The sequence below is a fragment of the Erythrolamprus reginae genome, chromosome 2, assembly GCF_031021105.1.
Source record: "Erythrolamprus reginae isolate rEryReg1 chromosome 2, rEryReg1.hap1, whole genome shotgun sequence".
Taxonomy (NCBI): Eukaryota; Metazoa; Chordata; class Lepidosauria; order Squamata; family Dipsadidae; genus Erythrolamprus; species Erythrolamprus reginae.
In genome coordinates, this window is record NC_091951.1 from 187,316,078 (window position 1) to 187,334,786 (window position 18,709).

Genomic DNA, 18,709 nt, shown 5'->3' on the forward strand with positions numbered 1-18,709 from the left:
TCGGGGACTGATAAAAGCCTCTGAAATGAAGGTTTCAGTGACTGGAAAAAGCCTCTGAAATGAAGGTTTCGGGGACTGATATAAGCCTCTGAAATGAAGGTTTCGGGGACTGATATAAGCCTCTGAAATGAAGGTTTCGGGGACCGATAAAAGCCTCTGAAATGAAGGTTTCGGGGACTGATAAAAGCCTCTGAAATGAAGGTTTCAGTGACTGGAAAAAGCCTCTGAAATGAAGGTTTCGGGGACTGATAAAAGCCTCTGAAATGGAGGTTTCAGTGACTGGAAAAAGCCTCTGAAATGAAGGTTTCGGGGACTGATAAAAGCCTCTGAAATGAAGGTTTCAGTGACTGGAAAAAGCCTCTGAAATGAAGGTTTCGGGGACTGATAAAAGCCTCTGAAATGAAGGTTTCGGGGACTGATAAAAGCCTCTGAAATGAAGGTTTCGGGGACTGATAAAAGCCTCTGAAATGGAGGTTTCGGGGACTGATAAAAGCCTCTGAAATGGAGGTTTCGGGGACTGATAAAAGCCTCTGAAATGAAGGTTTCAGTGACTGGAAAAAGCCTCTGAAATGAAGGTTTCGGGGACTGATAAAAGCCTCTGAAATGAAGGTTTCGGGGACTGATAAAAGCCTCTGAAATGAAGGTTTCGGGGACTGATAAAAGCCTCTGAAATGAAGGTTTCGGGGACTGATAAAAGCCTCTGAAATGAAGGTTTCGGGGACTGATAAAAGCCTCTGAAATGAAGGTTTCGGGGACTGATAAAAGCCTCTGAAATGGAGGTTTCGGGGACTGATAAAAGCCTCTGAAATGGAGGTTTCAGTGACTGGAAAAAGCCTCTGAAATGAAGGTTTCGGGGACTGATAAAAGCCTCTGAAATGAAGGTTTCAGTGACTGGAAAAAGCCTCTGAAATGAAGGTTTCGGGGACTGATAAAAGCCTCTGAAATGAAGGTTTCGGGGACTGATAAAAGCCTCTGAAATGAAGGTTTCGGGGACTGATAAAAGCCTCTGAAATGGAGGTTTCGGGGACTGATAAAAGCCTCTGAAATGAAGGTTTCGGGGACTGATAAAAGCCTCTGAAATGAAGGTTTCAGTGACTGGAAAAAGCCTCTGAAATGAAGGTTTCGGGGACTGATAAAAGCCTCTGAAATGAAGGTTTCGGGGACTGATAAAAGCCTCTGAAATGGAGGTTTCGGGGACTGATAAAAGCCTCTGAAATGAAGGTTTCAGTGACTGGAAAAAGCCTCTGAAATGAAGGTTTCGGGGACTGATAAAAGCCTCTGAAATGAAGGTTTCGGGGACTGATAAAAGCCTCTGAAATGAAGGTTTCGGGGACTGATAAAAGCCTCTGAAATGAAGGTTTCGGGGACTGATAAAAGCCTCTGAAATGAAGGTTTCGGGGACTGATAAAAGCCTCTGAAATGAAGGTTTCGGGGACTGATAAAAGCCTCTGAAATGGAGGTTTCAGAGGCTGGAAAAGCAAGGCACAGAGCTCACAACCAACAAACCTGCTACTAAAGTTCACCTCCAGGAACAGCTCTTCCAGGAGGCCCATTCACCCACCAATCAGCTTTTTTCTTATCTTCCTCCCTCAAAACTAAGGTGCGTCTTATAGTCTGAAAAATACGGTAACTCCCAACTGCCCTGGTGCAAAAGGCAATGTTGTAAAAGGTTGCAGAAAGTGCAGTGACAGTGGGCAGTATAGTATGTAGAGTGGCAGAGTTGGGAGTGGGGCAGCTGGCAGTGGCCTAAGTAGCAGAGATGGTGGGGGACAGGTGGGGAGGGGGTGGAGTTCAACAGCAGGCAAAAGAGGCAGTCCCCAACATTACTGGGGCTTGGGGCTAGGAGAGACCAAGCCAAGAATGGCCTAGATCAGTGATGGCAAACCTATGGTATGGGTGCCTCAGGTGGCACACGGAGCCATATCTGCTGGCACTTGAACTGTTGCCTTAGCTCAGCTCCAACATGCATGTGTGTGCCAGCCAGCTCATTTTTGGCTCACACAGAGGCTCTGGGAGGAATAGGGGAGGATGTTTTTACCCTCCCTCGGCTCCAGGGAAGCCTTTGGAGCCTGGGGAGGGCAAAACATGAACCTATTGGGCCCATCAGAAGTTGGAAAACAGGCCATTTCCAGCCTCCAGAGGGCCTCCAGGTGGTGGGGGGAGAGAAACTGTTTTCATCCTCCTCAGGCATTGAATTATGGGTATAGGCACTCGCGCATGCACGACAGCGCGCGCCCACGCTCTTTTGGCACCAGGGGAAAAAAGGTTCACCATCACTGGCCTAGATTGAGGTGGTTCCTCAACTAATAACCCATGGGATTCAATTAACGTGGGATTGCCGTTGCTAAGCGATACACTCATATAACATCATTCTTTATAACCACATTTGCTTAGGGACGGAAATTCTGTTCTCAATTACCATTCTTAACTGAGGAGTATTTGTACAGAAGAAATATACTTCCCACCATGACATCACCAGGTCAACTCGACATTTGCTGGGCTTGCTCCCAGCTTAGCCCAACGCTCAGGAGAAGAGACACATCTTTTCATGTTTGGAATGGAATAGAGAAAAGCTACAGGTCAGGAAGTACAGCAAGTTTGTCTTCTGTCAGGGAAAAGATAGCTCTCAGTTCCTTTTTTAGCTTAGCATCATAACAGACAGGCTGCGTGTAGGTTTTCTGACTCTCTTTTTTGTTTTGGTCAATAGTTGTTCTTCTGCTCACACTCAGTAGAATAGAATAGAATAGAATAGAATAGAATTCTTTATTGGGCAAGTGTGATTGGACACACAAGGAATTTGTCTTGGTGCATATGCTCTCAGCGTACATAAAAGAAAATATGCATTTGTCAAGAATCATGTGGTACAACACTTAAGGATTGTCATAGGGGTCAAATAAGCAATGAAGAAGCAATATTAATAAAAATCTTAGGATATAAGCAACAGGTTACAGTCATACAGTCAACATGGGAGGAAATTGGTGAAAGGAATGATGAGAAAAACTAGTAGAATAGAAGTGCAGATTTAGTAGAAAGTCTGACAGTGTTGAGGGAATTATTTGTTTAGTAGAGTGATGACGTTTGGAAAAAAACTGTTCTTGTGTCTAGTTGTCTTGGTGTGCAGTGCTCTGTAGCGATGTTTTGAGGGTAGGAGTTGAAACAGTTTGTGTCCAGGATGTGAGGGGTCAGTAAATATTTTCCCCGCCCTCTTTTTGACTCGTGCAGTATACAGGTCCTCAATGGAAGGCAGGTTGGCAGCAATTGTTTTTTCTGCAGCTCTGATTATCCTCTGAGGTCTGTGTCGGTCCTGTTGGGTTGCAGCACCAAACCAGACAGTTATAGAGGTGCAGATGACAGACTCAATGATTCCTCTGTAGAACTGCAGGATGTGAGGGGTCCTTGGGCAGTATAAGATGTTCCAGGTCCATCTGCATCAGATTTTAAGTTGACCATGAGCTGCTGTACGAATTAAAAAGACAGAATTCTGTAAGAATTAATCAATATCACTACTGCTTCCCTCCTCCCCCTACACACACACAAACACACACGTACAGTGTACCTCTTCAGGAAATAAACAGATGGGAAATAACCTCACCAACCCATTTGAAACCTAATGGCTTCTTACCAACGGAAGATTGTTTTTCTAAAACATAAAATCAATACTGAGTTTCAGTATTTTATTAGATTTCCCAGTGGGCTAGAGATTTCTTTAAATGTGAACAATTTTAAGACTCGAGACAATGCTCCAGCCCTTGTTGAAGGAAACTCTATAAATATTAGAAATTCTACTGTACTAGACTGGCTGAAACATTTTTTAGTGTGGATAGTCAATCTTATTACTATCATTTCCATTTCTGAGACAGGCAAATTAAGGCTAAGTAACTAGTTTAAATTTAATGTGTAATTTACTAGCCCCAAATGTTTTATGGAAACAACAGATCATAAGTTTGGATCAGGAAGGAGCATTTTGTGATCATGTAGCTATTAAACTTATTCTCAAATACATCTTTCCAATTCAATAATAGCGACCTCAAATGGTAACTTGTAATGGAGAGATAAAGTCATTGTAATATTATATATGAATATAACTTTTATGAAGGTTTATCTTAAGGATGCCTTATAAATCTTTTAAGATAATGGAATACTGCAAAATTAAAGGCCATTTAATTTCTTTTTCTAGAGAGGACACAGGAATCTGTGGTTACTCAGAAATTGATGGCTTACCACACTATTCATCTCTGACTGTTATGCTATATAGGAATCCAACAACGTGTAGAGAGGCCAATTTTTTTAAAAATTCTGCTTGTACTAAGCAGAGAGAAGAGAAATTGCAGAGAAGTCTAGACTCTTGCCAAGTTTTATTATCCACATAAGAATTGCAATTAATTATATAATTAATCTGTCACAAAGTGTTCTATTGCCCTACAGTGAGCTTAGGTGGACATTGTTTCTTTCAAACTCTATTCTCATAACATACATCTAACATACACATCTAACAAACCAAGCAGACCACTTTGTTCCCCAAAAAGTAGAGAAGGGAACAAGGGGACCAGCCATATTGGACTTGTACTCACTAACAGAGATGAAATGATAAAAGATATTGAAGCTACAGGAACCTTGGGGGCAAGTGATCACGCAATATTGGAATTCAACATTATGCAAACACAAGCAGTAGAACAAACCCAAACTAGAGTCTTGGACTTTAAGAGAGCTAATTTCAATAAACTTAGATAGAGCTTGGGAAGGATTCCATGGATGATCATTTTCAAGGGGAAAACAACTGAAGAAGTTTGGGAAATTTTGAAAAGCGAGATTATAAAAGCCCAGTCTAGCACAATACCAATGAATAAAAAAAATAATAGGTCCCAAAAGAAACCAGCATGTGACAAATTGAAAGACAAAAAGGACAAGAATAAAAAGTGGAAAGAAGGGAAAATAACTAAGGCAGAATGCTAGCAAATAGCCCAAGCCTGTAAAGATGAAGTGAGAAAAGCTGAGGATCGCAAAAGTAAAAAGTAACTAAAAAATGCTTCTTCCAACATATTGAAAACAAGAAAAAAGTCAAGGAAACAATTGGTTCATTGCAGGGAGAAAGTTGAATTCAATTCAATTCAGTCTCTTAGATTTGTATGTCGTCCCTCTCCGAAGACTCGTTGGAAGAAGGTGACAAGCAACAAAGAGAAAGCAGAGCTACTTAACTCATTTTTTGCATTTGTCTTTACACAAAGGGAAAACACCACCAGACAGATTCAAAACTGGCTAACCAACCACAATGGATAGTCCTCAATGGAACTGCATCTACAGGGAGGGAAGTATGCAACGGAGTATCCCAAGGCTCTGTTTTAGGCCCAGTACTCTTCAATATCTTCATCAATGACTTGGACTAAGGGATAGATGGGGAACTCATTAGATTTTCAGATGGCACCAAACTGGCAGGAATAGCCAACTCTCCAGAAGATAGGGTCAAAATACAGAAGGCTCTTGACAGACTTGAACATTGGGTGATATCAAACAAAATAATAATAATAATAATAATAATAATAATAATAATAATAATAATAATAATTTATTAGATTTGTATGCCACCCCTCTTCGAAGACTCGGGGCAGCTCACAACAATGATAAAAACAATATTATAGTGGCACAAATCTAATTTTAAAAGAAATAACTAAAACCCTATCATATTAAAAACCAGACAACACATACATACCAAATATAAATTATAAGGAGCCTGGGGAAAAGATGTCTCAAATCCCCCATGCCTGGCGGTATAGGTGGGTCTTGAGTAGTTTACGAAAGACAAGGAGGGTGGGAACAGTTCTAATCTCTGGGGGGAGTTGATTCCATAGGGCTGGGGCCGCCACAGAGAAGGCTGTTCCCCTGGGGCCTGCCAGACGATATTGTTTAGTTGATGGGACCCGAAGAAGGCCAACTCTGTGGGACCTTATCGGTCGCTGGGATTCGTGCGGTAGCATGAAATTCAATGGCGAAAAAAGTAAGGTTCCACATTTAGGCAAGAAAAACAAAGTGTACAGGTATAATCTATGTGGTAGCTTGCTCAACAGTAGTAACTATGAAAGGGATCTTGGAGCCCCACCATTTAAGTATGAGCCAGCAGTGTGCAGCAGCTGCCAAAAAAGCCAACACAGTTCTAGGCTGCATTAACGGAGGGATAGAATCAAGATCACGTGAAGTGTTAATACCACTTTATAAGGCCACACTTGGAATACTGCATTCAGGTTTGGTCACCACATTGTAAACAGGATGTTGAGACTCTAGAAAGAGTGTAGAGAAGAGCAACAAAAATGATTAGGGGACTGGTGGCTAAAACATATGAAGAACAGTTACAGAAACTGGGTATGTCTAGTTTAATGAAAAGAAGAGCTAGGGGAGACATGATAGCAGTCTTCTAGGGACTGCTATAAAGGAGAGGGACTCAGGCTATTTTCCAAAGCACCTGAGAATAGACAAGAAGTAATGGGTGGAATCTAATCAAGGAGACAAGCAACTTAGAACTAAGGAGAAATTTCCTAACAGAACAATTGATCAGTGGAATGGTTTGCCTCCAAAGGTTGTGAATGCTCCAACCCTAGAAGTTTTTAAGATGTGGATAACCATTTGTTTGAAGTAGTGTAGGGTCTCCTGACCAAGCAGGGGATTGGATTAGAAGACCTCCAAAGTCCCTTCCAACTGTTTTATTATTATTATTATTATTATTATTATTATTATTATTATTATTATTATTATTATTATAACATGGGCTTCCCACAAATGGTACTTGGACAGGTGTATGTCACCTATCCCATATGAAGAGCTATATGCCATTTTATAGATGTAAGTTGTGACTTGCACACAATATCATGAGAGCCAAGCCATCCTGAGCAGATGCAGAAAGTGGATTTGCTCTATGGAACCACCAACATACACAGGTGTGTGGAGTTTTTGTTTCACAAGAATCCAAATATTCAAATTTGATTCCTCTGAAAAAGCCGAGCTGAGGTTAAACTAGAAGTTTATCTTTGAACCATTCATACGTTTCATTTTATGCTACCATAAAGAAACCGTCACGATTGTAACAAACTTCAACAAAGTTAAATCTGTGCTTCAGGTTCAATTCCAAAAAGGTGATTTGGAGCATATAGGGATGGAAATAGAAGACCTGTCTGAAAGTCTTTATAAAGCAACTGGGCCTTTCCCTGGAATTGTTGGGTAACTAAGAAGGCAGCACCCCAAAATGCAGCTGTTTAATGAATAACACAGTGCTATGTTTCATATTTTAATGTGACCTCCTTTTTAAAAATAGTTTACATTTGTGAAACCATCATCTTGATGTTCAAAACATGCATGTCCCCTGGATTGGAAGATATTCACACCTGGGACTGTGAATCATCCAATTATGTCACTTGGGGATTACCTTGAATGTCTGAGTCAGGCCTAATTCCTCAAGTGGGTTGAACATTCACCAATGAATGATGGGGCTCTGTAATTGATGCAGGAACTAGGGGAAAGCATTTCTCTATCCTTGAAACAATGCATTTATGTATTTGACTTTTTAAAAATGTTTAACTTTATTCTGAGTGGAGAAAGAGAAGGCCACACACTCTCAAGCTAAATTTGTAACCTGCTTAGATTAAATACCTTTGGCACCTTCTGACTTTTCTGTTTAATGTGTAATTTTTTAAAAAGTTCATACATGCAAGTTATCAGTATAGTTTTCATCTAACAACTGAAGAATCAGGGCATCTCTCTCTCCCTCTCTTTTCTCTTTCTCTCCTAAGATTTATCTGAATGTTCCTTCAAAGCTTTAAACATTTCTCTTTCTCCTGCCTCTCCCATCAACCTCACCAATAAAATACAAAAAAAAAACCTGAACACGAGTTGGTTTTAAGCAAGAGTGCTGTGTTCATTTCATGTTAACAAGTTGAAATGATTGATTGGAAGGTCAATTAATTTTTATCTGTCCTTTATTAATAGTAATTTAGATTAATTCTTTTTCAGTAGTCTCTGGGAAATATACCTGGAATAAAGAAGGTGAAGACTACTTTTGATTTTTGAGTGACAATTATTGATGTCCTTACTCATATTAATAATATACTCATTATGGCATCACCAGGGTGTTTCACCTATCTCTAACCAAAAGGTTACAGTGGCTCTGAAGATTTCTCTATTACATTGGAGAGACTTTTCCACCCCTCCCTCACAGTCATTCAAAGAAGGAACATAAATCTCCCTCCCTCCCTCCTTTCTCTTCTATATGCGTCCAGTCCCCATTGCATTTATTGTGTTCTGGGGGAGACTTAACTCAGAGCATGGGGAAACATTCAAAACAGTTCTTGACTTCAATTAAAAATATCCTTGCAGATGCACCCATGAAATCCCTCTGTGAGACAGGCAAAGACCCTAACCCATATCCCCAAGCAGGTGGTTTTCACTGCAACTGTGCCCACATCTCAAGGATGAAAGCACTGTCATTAATAGCAGCAGCAACCTGCTTGTTCTCGTTATAATGGCTCTTTATGGAGCCACTTTATTAGCTAGGCTGTTTATTGTTTGTTTCGATTCTATCTCAACCCCCTCCTCCTCTAGGAGCTTAAAGCTTATATAGAGAGCTGCTTTCATTTCCCTCCCCTCCCTCCATGACAGCAACTCTCCAAGCTAGGTTGAGACAGTAATGGATCAAAGTCCATGATTGGAGGCAAAATGCAACCTAGATTGCTGAATCCAACTTTAACAACTTAACCATTAAGATAGATAAATAGGTAGGTAGGTAGGTGGGTGGGTGGGTGGGTGGGTGGGTGGGTGGGTGGGTGGGTGGATGGATGAATGGATGGATGGGTAGGTAGGTAGATGGATGGATAGATAGATAGATAGATAGATAGATAGAGATAGGTAGATAATGGATAGATGGGTAGGTAGGTACATAGATAGATAGATAGATAGATAGATAGATAGATAGATAGATAGATAGATAGATAGATAGATAGATAGAGATAGGTAGATAATGGATAGATGGGTAGGTAGGTAGGTAGGTACATACATAGATAGATAGATAGATAGATGGATGGATGGATGGATGGATGGATGGATAGGTAGGAAGGTAGACTGATGGATAGATATGGATGTATAGATAGATAGATAGATAGATAGATAGATAGATAGATAGATAGATAGATAGATGGATGGATGGATGGATGGATGGATGGATGGATAGATAGATAATGGATAGATGGATAGGTAGGTAGGTAGGTAGGTAGATAGATAGACAGACAGACAGACAGACAGACATGTTGTCTGCTACCACAATACACATACAATGCACACTTTTCAAAAATACTGTAGCATAAAGTTGGAATCCCTCACCTTCCCACTGTAATCCACCCCAACTCAGCAGCAGAGATGGGGGTGGGGTGGGGGGTAGGGAGTCATCCATTTCCACTGCAGAAGTAATTGTAAATTTAATCAGCTAAATTAAGATGAAGTGGCTCTTATGGTCAGCCATTTAGCATCACCGAGCTCTACTTTCGGGAGGGAGAGAAGGCGGGGGGGGGAGGTAAGGAGCACCAGCTGCTCCTGCAGGAAACAAGCCGAGCCCCGAGACGCAGCAACGGACGGAATAAAAACCGATCGATTCACTCACCTTCAACTTCCCCCAAGAGAGATCCCGGCGGCGTCTATTTCTGGCCGCCTGGGATGGGGGGGGGGAGGAGAGAAAGGAGCCTCTTCTTTCCCATCCCTCTTGCGTGTTGGTCCAGGGAGAGACTGAAAGTTACAAATTGCTGCCATGAGCTCATCTAACAGTGCCTTTCTCTCCCCCCCTCGGTGAACCTTGGCCATTGGCCAAACGCCCGTCACGTGGGCTCTCTCCCCTTGCCACTGTATCGAATGTCAGCTGGCTTTTCCTCTCTTTTTTCAACACCCCCCCCCCAGTCCCCCACTCCACCCGCCTCCGCCTCCCTGGGAAGCCAATTTGACCAGGAGGACTCAGGACCAGGGGGCGGGGGGACTTTGGGGGACAGGGTATGTGTGTGGGGGGAGCTATCAGGACCCAATGACGGATGCCCCCCCGATTTGGAGATCCCTATGTACGTGGGACAAGGGCCGGTGGCCAATTGGTAGTGACCCTCTCCTGGAAGCCAGCGCGGCTGGAGAGGCAGCTCCCTGGAAACTGCAGCCCCGGAGGGAGGGGATCCCCACGAGGGTGAGGGGAGAAATCTCCGCCGGCCTCCCCCCCGCTTCGTTGTCTTTCTGCGGGCCCTGAGACTCGCCGGTGACTCGAGCGAGCTCGGCCTCTGTCCACCTACCTTTGCCAAAGACCATCGGGTACCTCCAGCTTCTGCGCCCTTTGGGGACTCGGCTGATGGATCTCCCCAACCTCATCCCAGGTTCCCTAGCGAGAAGATCTCCATGTCCAGCCCGAGAGGCAGGAGGGATTCCCCCTCTCTCATCCCAGGGCTCGTCCGCTGGCAGCGAAGGGCCAGCCTTGCGGAGGAAACTTTTGAGTGGCTCAAAGTTGGGAGCGCAAAACCCGCCGCGCAAGAACAGGTGAGTGCTTAGGAGGGCTCCGATTGGACGCCTCCGCTGGCCCGCCTGCCGCATCACCGGATACTGTGGAGGTATCCCGATAGGTAAGGAGAAGGTCATCCATCACACGAGGGGATGAAACTGCCGGGGGTGTGTGTGTCTCATTACCAAGCAGCTCACGTGAGGAGCCCCCCAACTCCTTGGCTTCGCTGGGACGGATGGCCATCATTTAAGAGAGCGAGGCTTTGGGTGAAAAGGGTGGGAGAGATAGGAGGAAATCTTAAAAAAGAGAGAGAGAGAGAGCACCCCCATCGTTGATTGTTGTTGCTGCTGTTGTTGTTGTTAGTTGTTGTTGTTATTGTCAGTGGGCTCAATGTTGACTCAGCCTTCCATCCTTCCGAGGTGGGTAAAATGAGGATCCAGATTGTTGGGGGCAATAGGCTGACTCTGTAAACCGCTTAGAGAGGGCTGTAAAAGCACCGTGAAGCGGTATATAAATGCTATTGCTGTATTGCTATTGTTGTTGCTGCTTTTTTTTTTTCAAACCAGGTTTAGTCTTTAGCTTTTGAGGAAACTCTTCACGTGGATAGTAGGCAGGATGGTGGGGTTTCTTTTTTTTAAAACGACCTTCAGGAAGAATTTCCCAAAGTTCCTAACTCTGAATTAAGTGCCAACACGAGCTACGGTGGCGGTGGCGTAAAGATATGAAAAACAAACGCTTCGCAATAATTTTTTTATTCCTTCGGTATATTTTAAGTCCAAACTTAAATTAGCCGTCCTGAGTCCCAAAGGGATTGGGCGGCATAAAAGTCGAATTTATTAATTGATTGATTAAACAAACAAACAAACAAACAAACAAACATAAAAATAAATAAATAATTTAATTTCGTGCTTTTAAAAAAAATAGTTTTAATATTTTTTTTTAAAAAAAAAATATTAAAGCAGCAACCACGCATATAAGCTCCATGAACATTTAGGTGATGGATGGTTGAATCTTCGGAAATATTTTGACATTTTATAAAGGGGGACGGGACTTGCGTTTATTTTAGATCAAACTTCGACCAGGACTACTTAATTAGGGAGCAACTATATTATTCAGTCACGGTCGGAAAGTATACATTTCTCTCGCTTTTTTTTTATTTTTAAAAGACACCCTTTTCTAAAGATTTCAGTTCTGGGACATAGATACTCTGAAATATTTTAAACTTCCGAAGTTGTGGGAGGGAGCAAAAAAGACCTGAGAAGATAGCTGAGCTTTTATGCCCACATTTTAATTAATTACATGCGTTTGTATCTCTTTTTCTGATTTACTGGCAAGAATGCTTGAACTTTGTTGCATGCCATTTAAAAAAGAAATACAGGATGGGTGCTACCGATCAACCCCGTTCTTTTGTATTTCTGAAACTTTCAAAAAGCAGAATAAATTAAGGAAAAAGCGGTGTGAGTGAGTGAGTGATTTGAATGTCTCTGTGTTAAAAAAAAAGACTTATTTATTTATTTATTCTTATTTATTCTTCGAACGGGATTAGAAAGGGATATTAATTGAAAGGGAGAGTTGGACTTGGAATCTCTTATTTCTTTCATTGCTTGATTGCCTGGTTTGTTATTTTTCCCTTCTTCTTCAGCAATGTTGGCTTTGGGAAGGAAGTTAGACCAACATTTCCCTGCTGTCTCTCTCTCTCTCTCTCTCTCTCTCTCTCTTCCCCCCAACTTCCCCGACCCGGCCGGCATAGAGAGATCGGAAAGAAAGAAGTTGTTCAAGACTTACTCGAAACTGGCTGCTTTAAGGGGCCTCTTTAAAGAAAAAAAATATCTTCCCGTCGAAAACAACCGTCGTAGTTTACTCGAACTGAAAAAGATTGCAAGAATAAAGGCTCCTTCACCCGGCGCTGGATAAACGAAGGGCGAAATGAGTCCCGCGAAAGCCGCCGGTTTCGGCTTCTCCAAGCGCAAAAACGAAAGCTTCAGATCGGAGAGCGTAGCTCGATCCTTTGACAAATGGATTTTTCTCTTGCTTCGCTCCTCTCCGTCTGTATATACAGAGGGGTGAAAGCTCACGAGAGAGACCCCTGGGAACTGCGAAGCGGGGCTTTTCCACGCTTACGGCCCTCCCAAATATCCGAAAACGTATAATTTTTATGTGCGATTTTCAAACGAGATACATTATCTGGGGGGAGCACACGGCGCGTATCCAGTACCAAAAGCCTTTCTCGCCCTCCCTCCTCAGCCAAAGCTGTATTTTCTTCCATTTCAGCATTTATTTTCCGATTAAAAAAAAATAAAAATAAAAATAAAACGATCCGGTAAGATCTGGTGTATAAACCCGTCGTTTCATTTTTAATGTGTGTGTGTGCGCACGCGGTCATTTCGTTCTTCGGTTCTGAAACAGATTTCTGACTTGGGGATATTTGTTTCATTTAGATCGTTTCCAAACCAACTGGGGGTGGGGGAGAGAAATGTAATTTATTATGGCGGCTTTCAAGACCTGCCGGGGTAGCTTGGTTGTTTGGGTAGGGGGAAAAAAATTCCAAAGTTTTAAGATCGGTTTAATTTTTTATTTTATTTTATAAGAATAAAGATAAGGAGAACAAACGAGAAGATCGACTGATTCGTATTTATTGAGAGCTTTTGTCTAGGCAGATATATGCATGTGTGTGTGCGTATGTGTTTATACATACACACATATACAGTGAGCATGCATATACTGTATATATACACATACATACATATATATGCTCAAAAAAAATAAAGGGAACACTTAAAAAACAGAATATAACTCAAACAGAATATAACAGAATGTAAATCAAACTTCTGTGAAATCAAACTGTCCACTTAGGAAGCAGCACTGATTGACAGTCAGTTTCACATGCTGTTGTGCAAATGGAATAGTTGTGCAAGTGAAATATTCCATGAGAATATTTCATTCTTTCAGATCTAGGATGTATTATTTGAGTGTTCCCCTTATTTTTTTTTAGCAGTACATACCCACATCCACACCCACCCACCCAGAATGTATGTGTGTCTCTCTCTGTGTGTGTACACACACACACACACACACACACACACACACATAAAAAAACAAAGCAGTAGGATACCAGCAAAAGTGTTTTTTAACAAATCTGTAATCCTATCTCATTGCCCATTAACTAGTAGGAAGCTCCACTGAGTTCGACGAGCATTTCTCCAGGAAGAGTAGAGTTAAGACTTCCCCAGGCCAGACCCGTCCTCAAAGTTTGTGGGGGGAGAGAAACCACAATTAATCTGCATTTTCAGGTCTAACCAACGCACAGATGTATTTTCTCCTGCGGGAGCAGGAAGCGGGTAGCTATTTATAGAATATCTTATCTTGCTCTTTGGAAACATTTGTTCTTTTTCAGATTATTTTTGGGGGAGGAGGGGCGAGGTCACCAAAGTTTGCTCACCAAAGTTTGCTTTCCAATTCAGCGAAACATGCCGGAGTCACCTAGAAGTGACATAACAAACCTCCCCCCTCTTTTTGGAATGCACCGGGTTTTTTTTTTTAAAAAAAACAGCTTTCTCTTTAAAAAGGAAAGGCTTGATTTAATTAATCGCGCAATGAGTTTTCTCCTTCTTCCACACCAGTGTCTCCCAACCTTGGCAACTTGGAGATAGCTGGACTTCAACTCCCAGAATTCCCCAGCCAGCATTCGCTGGCTGGGGAATTCTGGGAATTGAAGTCCAAATATCTTCAAGTTGGTAAGGTTGGGAAACACTGTTCTACACTACAAAGAGCAGGGAATAACAGCTTGCTGCATTGGGAGGGAGCTGCTGCCTGCTTACTCCACAGTTCTCCGCGTGTACGTGGCGGATCTTTCCCAGGATAAGCCCGTGGACGCCTCTTCAGCTGGTTGAATATCTGGAAGAGCCGTTCGGGCATTCGGTTGTTATCACGGCACGGGAGCCGGGGGGGGGGGGGATAAAGAAGAGGAAAAAGGAAACGCAAGCCATGGTGGTTTTTCCAGGCAGCGGAAGACAACAGTGAACAATACTTGGGGAGAGAGCGCACGCGTGTGTGTGCGTGTGATCGTTTATGGTTTTGACAGCCTTGGTGTTTGCACCAGTTCAGGCCGTTGTCTGATCGGTGAGATGGTCTGAGAAATGTCTGCAAAGGAAGGGGGTGGGGGGAATGAAAGACGGGAGAGATAAAGAAACATATGGGAAGAATAAAAGTGTGGTCCATCTCCCGCGATTTGCAAAATGCCTTGAGACAGAATGAGGTTGTGGTGGGAACGGGCCCAGCTGCTCTTATTGATATCAGTATTGGTGTTATTTTTATAAAGTTGAAGGGAATTTTAAGGCCTCGGTTCTTTAAACAACTTCTGTTCTGACCTGCCACATCTGTCTCCTTTCAAGTCTTCATGCTAGGTTGACTTCTTTGGACCTTGGAAGAAGAAGGGGGAAAACAACAACAACAACAACCCACAGCCTTGAAACACAGGACTCTCAACTTTTTGCTGAACACTCAGTCTCTGCGAGAGGAAAAGGAGGGGGGAGGGAGGAAGCCATGTTTCAGACTGTCCTTTTCATCTTGGTGACCTCCATAATTGAACATGATTATGCCTTTCATCCGCTTCTTCCTGCCTCTTGGTTGAAGACAGAATTGTCAAATATGGTACGGTCAGGTTGGGTGGTGTAAAAGTGTCCTTGTATTGGGGAGAGCAATAAAAGGGATGAGCCACAAGTACGTGCCCATATGCAATAGTAAACACTAAAATAAATGCTATTGTGTTCTTCGGAAAAAAACTTTTCTGCTTACCATTGTGATTATTATTTCACTTTATAATGGAATAATTGGCATAAGGGATCCTATTTATGGGTTCCTTCTTGTCCTCCAATTCTACAGTAGGTATAGCAACATAAACCTTCTGAGAAATTATGGGATGGTAGTCTGGAATACTGAAGATGAAGAAAAATAAGAGTTACATAATACTCCTGAATTCTATATTTGTTGGGGCACCTGCCCTCTATAACAATAGACTCCCAGATTCCCACTCTGATAATGTTGAGGGGGTCACCAAAAACTGGGCTATTCTTCCAGATCTTGGGTTGGGATGATTGTCAAGTCCCTGAGGCATTTCTTTAAAAAATCATTATGAATTATTTTTCTTCTGTGTTTCTTTCTTTAATCCATGAGCCACCAGGCGATTTGAAGCCAAATTGTCCTCTAAATTGTATAAACAAACAAACAGACCAAAGTCTAAGATACTTCACGAACATCTGCGAAAAGGTAAGATAATAGATGTAGGATAGCAATAGCAGCAGCAACAACTTGCCATAACATGTTAGCAAATACCTTAGCTTAGAAGACGTTCATTGGGTGCACTTCCCAGTAGAGCAATACAAGGAAAATTGAAATTTGCCTCAAAAGACATCAGGAGCAGACAGCAAAATCACCATCAGGACTTATGTGTAGGTGTGAGTGTGTGCTAGTGTTGGGGGAAGGAAAACTTCCTTTCTGATTCCTAATTTCCAACCAGTGAATGCTTGGATTCTTCCTGCTTGATTATCCTAGTCCAGTGGTAGTCAAAGATGGCTCTTCTATGACTTATGGACTTCAACTCCCAGAATTCCTGAGCCAATCATGCTAGCTCAGGAATTCTGGGAGTTGAAGTCTACATGTCATAGAAGAGCCAACTTTGCCTACCCCTATCCTAGTCAATCCTTCACTGAATGAAATCTATTGACTCCTTGGAGATGCTCAAAAAACCCCATGAAGCTCTTGCCTTGTTCTATGTTGGCTTATTCAGGTGGGCAGATTGCTGCTGGAAGCTTTTGAATATGCAATAGGCGGCAGATATATTTTAATCCACTTTATTTCATTTCAGTTGAAGGAAAAATTTATCATTAGGAGGGGGACAAGAGAAAGGCACAACTTCATGACCAAGCATTGATGGTTTTGACCGAATGCCCTTTTAGAAATATTTGAGTTATACCAAAAAATATCCTACAGAAAGCACAGCTCAACAACACAGCCACTCCCTCTTGCATCACTCAGGTGACCCTGAGGACAAAGATAAACTTCCAAGTGGCCTCAATGACTCACTAAAAGGATGGAAATGAGCAGCTTGTCTGCAAGGAGAATAAATCCTGCCATTCCCCACCATTCAGTAAGAACTGAAGAAGCTTCTTGGATGAGGAGCAAAATGTCTTCAAAGGAAAACCAGAAAGCCCAGTTGCCTCTTGAAAAAAACCACCTTTGGGACAACTATGACCTGGATTGACTGAGAATCTCCATAGGCCTACAGCTTGAAAACCAAACCAGGATCTGCAGCTTGGGCTGCCCAAGAGAGGAAATGTGGCTGAGTATAGTTTATGTGTAATTCACACTAGTTTATGCTCTATGGTCTTTGGAGACTGAAGGATGCCAGTGCAATTCACACTAGCTTTCTTTTTTATTATTTTTATTTTTAAAAAGATTTTTATTAAGTAATTTTAAAAACACAAACAACATTAAAATGTACATATATGCATATGTGGACATACAAACATAACCTCGACATTACATAACATAACTTAGCAAACCACATAACCTAACAAACCAAATAAAAATCATTATTCATATAGCAGTTTCACTTATCGTTCTATCTTTTACATCACTATAATTTTTGTTTTTTCTTAATTTTAACTTTTTCTGCTTACCAGCTTACTAGCTTTCTTATTAGCTCTAAAATTGTGAGGGTTTTTTTCCCCTTGCTACTGTTTTGAGCACCTACAGTTATATCCTTAAGGCACAGCCAGTATGGGCTTGCACAAATAGCAAATTGTCCCACTTATGAGTCATTGGGAATGCTGCAAGCTTTCTGTTCTGTAGGTTTTTAAGGAAACACAAGTGCTTCCTTGCCCAACTATTCTTGTCATACATCCAAGGCACGGGATAAACAGAATGGTACTCATGGAGATGATACGCTATTAAAATATTCGTCGGGTGCTCTACCTGCTTCTGAATTAATTTTTTAAAGAGGAAAATAGCTAAGTTGTGAAGGTCCACATTCTAGCTCAGGGGCTGATAGAGGGATGCCCGCAGGCAGTATGATAACGTGACATTATTAGATGGTCATCCCAAGGCTTGTGTAAAAATATTTTAGTAATGGCCAACATGTTCCAAGGATACCAAATCTCTCAAGATTTCAAGCAAGACTGTAAACCCTTCTCATGTTTATATCTATTTCTCTCTCTTTGTGTGTGTATCTATTTCTCTATCTCTATCACTATCTCTATATCTATATAAACACAAAGGAGGGTGGGGGCAGTTCTAATCTCTGGGGGGAGTTGATTCCAGAGGGCAGGGGCCGCCACAGAGAAGGCTCTTCCCCTGGGGCCCGCCAAACGACATTGTTTAGTGGACGGGACCCAGAGAAGGCCAACTCTGTGGGACCTTATCAGCCACTGGGATTAATGAGGAAATCACATTATTGCATTCATGTTACTGTCAATGTCCTTTTAAACATTGGGCTGGCCACTGCAAGAATGCAGAGTCAGGTGTGAATAGCATGGCATGTTATCCCACTTGCTGATTAGAGCAAATAAATACCAGAATCACCCAACAAAAGGGCTGATTAGGTGTATTATTGACTGTCCCTAGAAAGCTACAATCAATATATGTATATATATACTTCTCAAAAAATAAATTAAGGGAGCACTCAAATAACATAACCTAGATCCGAATGAATGAAATATTCTCATTGAATACTTTGTTCTGTACAAAGTTGAATGTGCAGAACAGCATGTGAAATTGATTGTCAGTCAGTGTTGCTTCCTAAGTGGACAGTTTGGTTTCACAGAAGTTTGATTTACTTGGAGTGATATTGTATTGCTTAGGTGTTCCCTTTTTTTTTGAGCAGTGTAGATACACACACACACACACACACACACACACACACACACACGAAAATACAGATGCATAAAGACAAATTCTTATTCTGCTATTTATTTCCATAGGAACAGCCAAGTTAGTGTCTACTAGCAAAATCAACTAAGGAGCTTATTCATTTTTTCAACTTTGTGGAACCTTAACAAAGAATATTTACAAAATATTGAAGAAGCGCCTATCTGTGTATTTGACTTTAACTGAGAGGATAACTTTAAGGAGATGATAAACTCATTCCTCTCTAACCTCATATGAGGCTCTGCGTGTGCTATTTATTTTTGTTTTAAAAGGCAAAGACTTGTA

General features: G+C 41.8%; 1 long non-coding RNA gene across 1 annotated transcript; it reads right to left on the reverse strand.

The window, feature by feature from the left end:
• Window positions 1-2,744: 2,744 nt before the first annotated feature.
• On the reverse strand, window positions 2,745-10,613 carry LOC139158723 (uncharacterized). Its single transcript, XR_011557735.1, has 3 exons — window positions 10,299-10,613; window positions 9,635-9,756; window positions 2,745-3,456 (listed from the first exon to the last, which is right to left on the reverse strand). It is a non-coding gene; the product is annotated as an uncharacterized lncRNA (long non-coding RNA).
• Window positions 10,614-18,709: the final 8,096 nt, after the last annotated feature.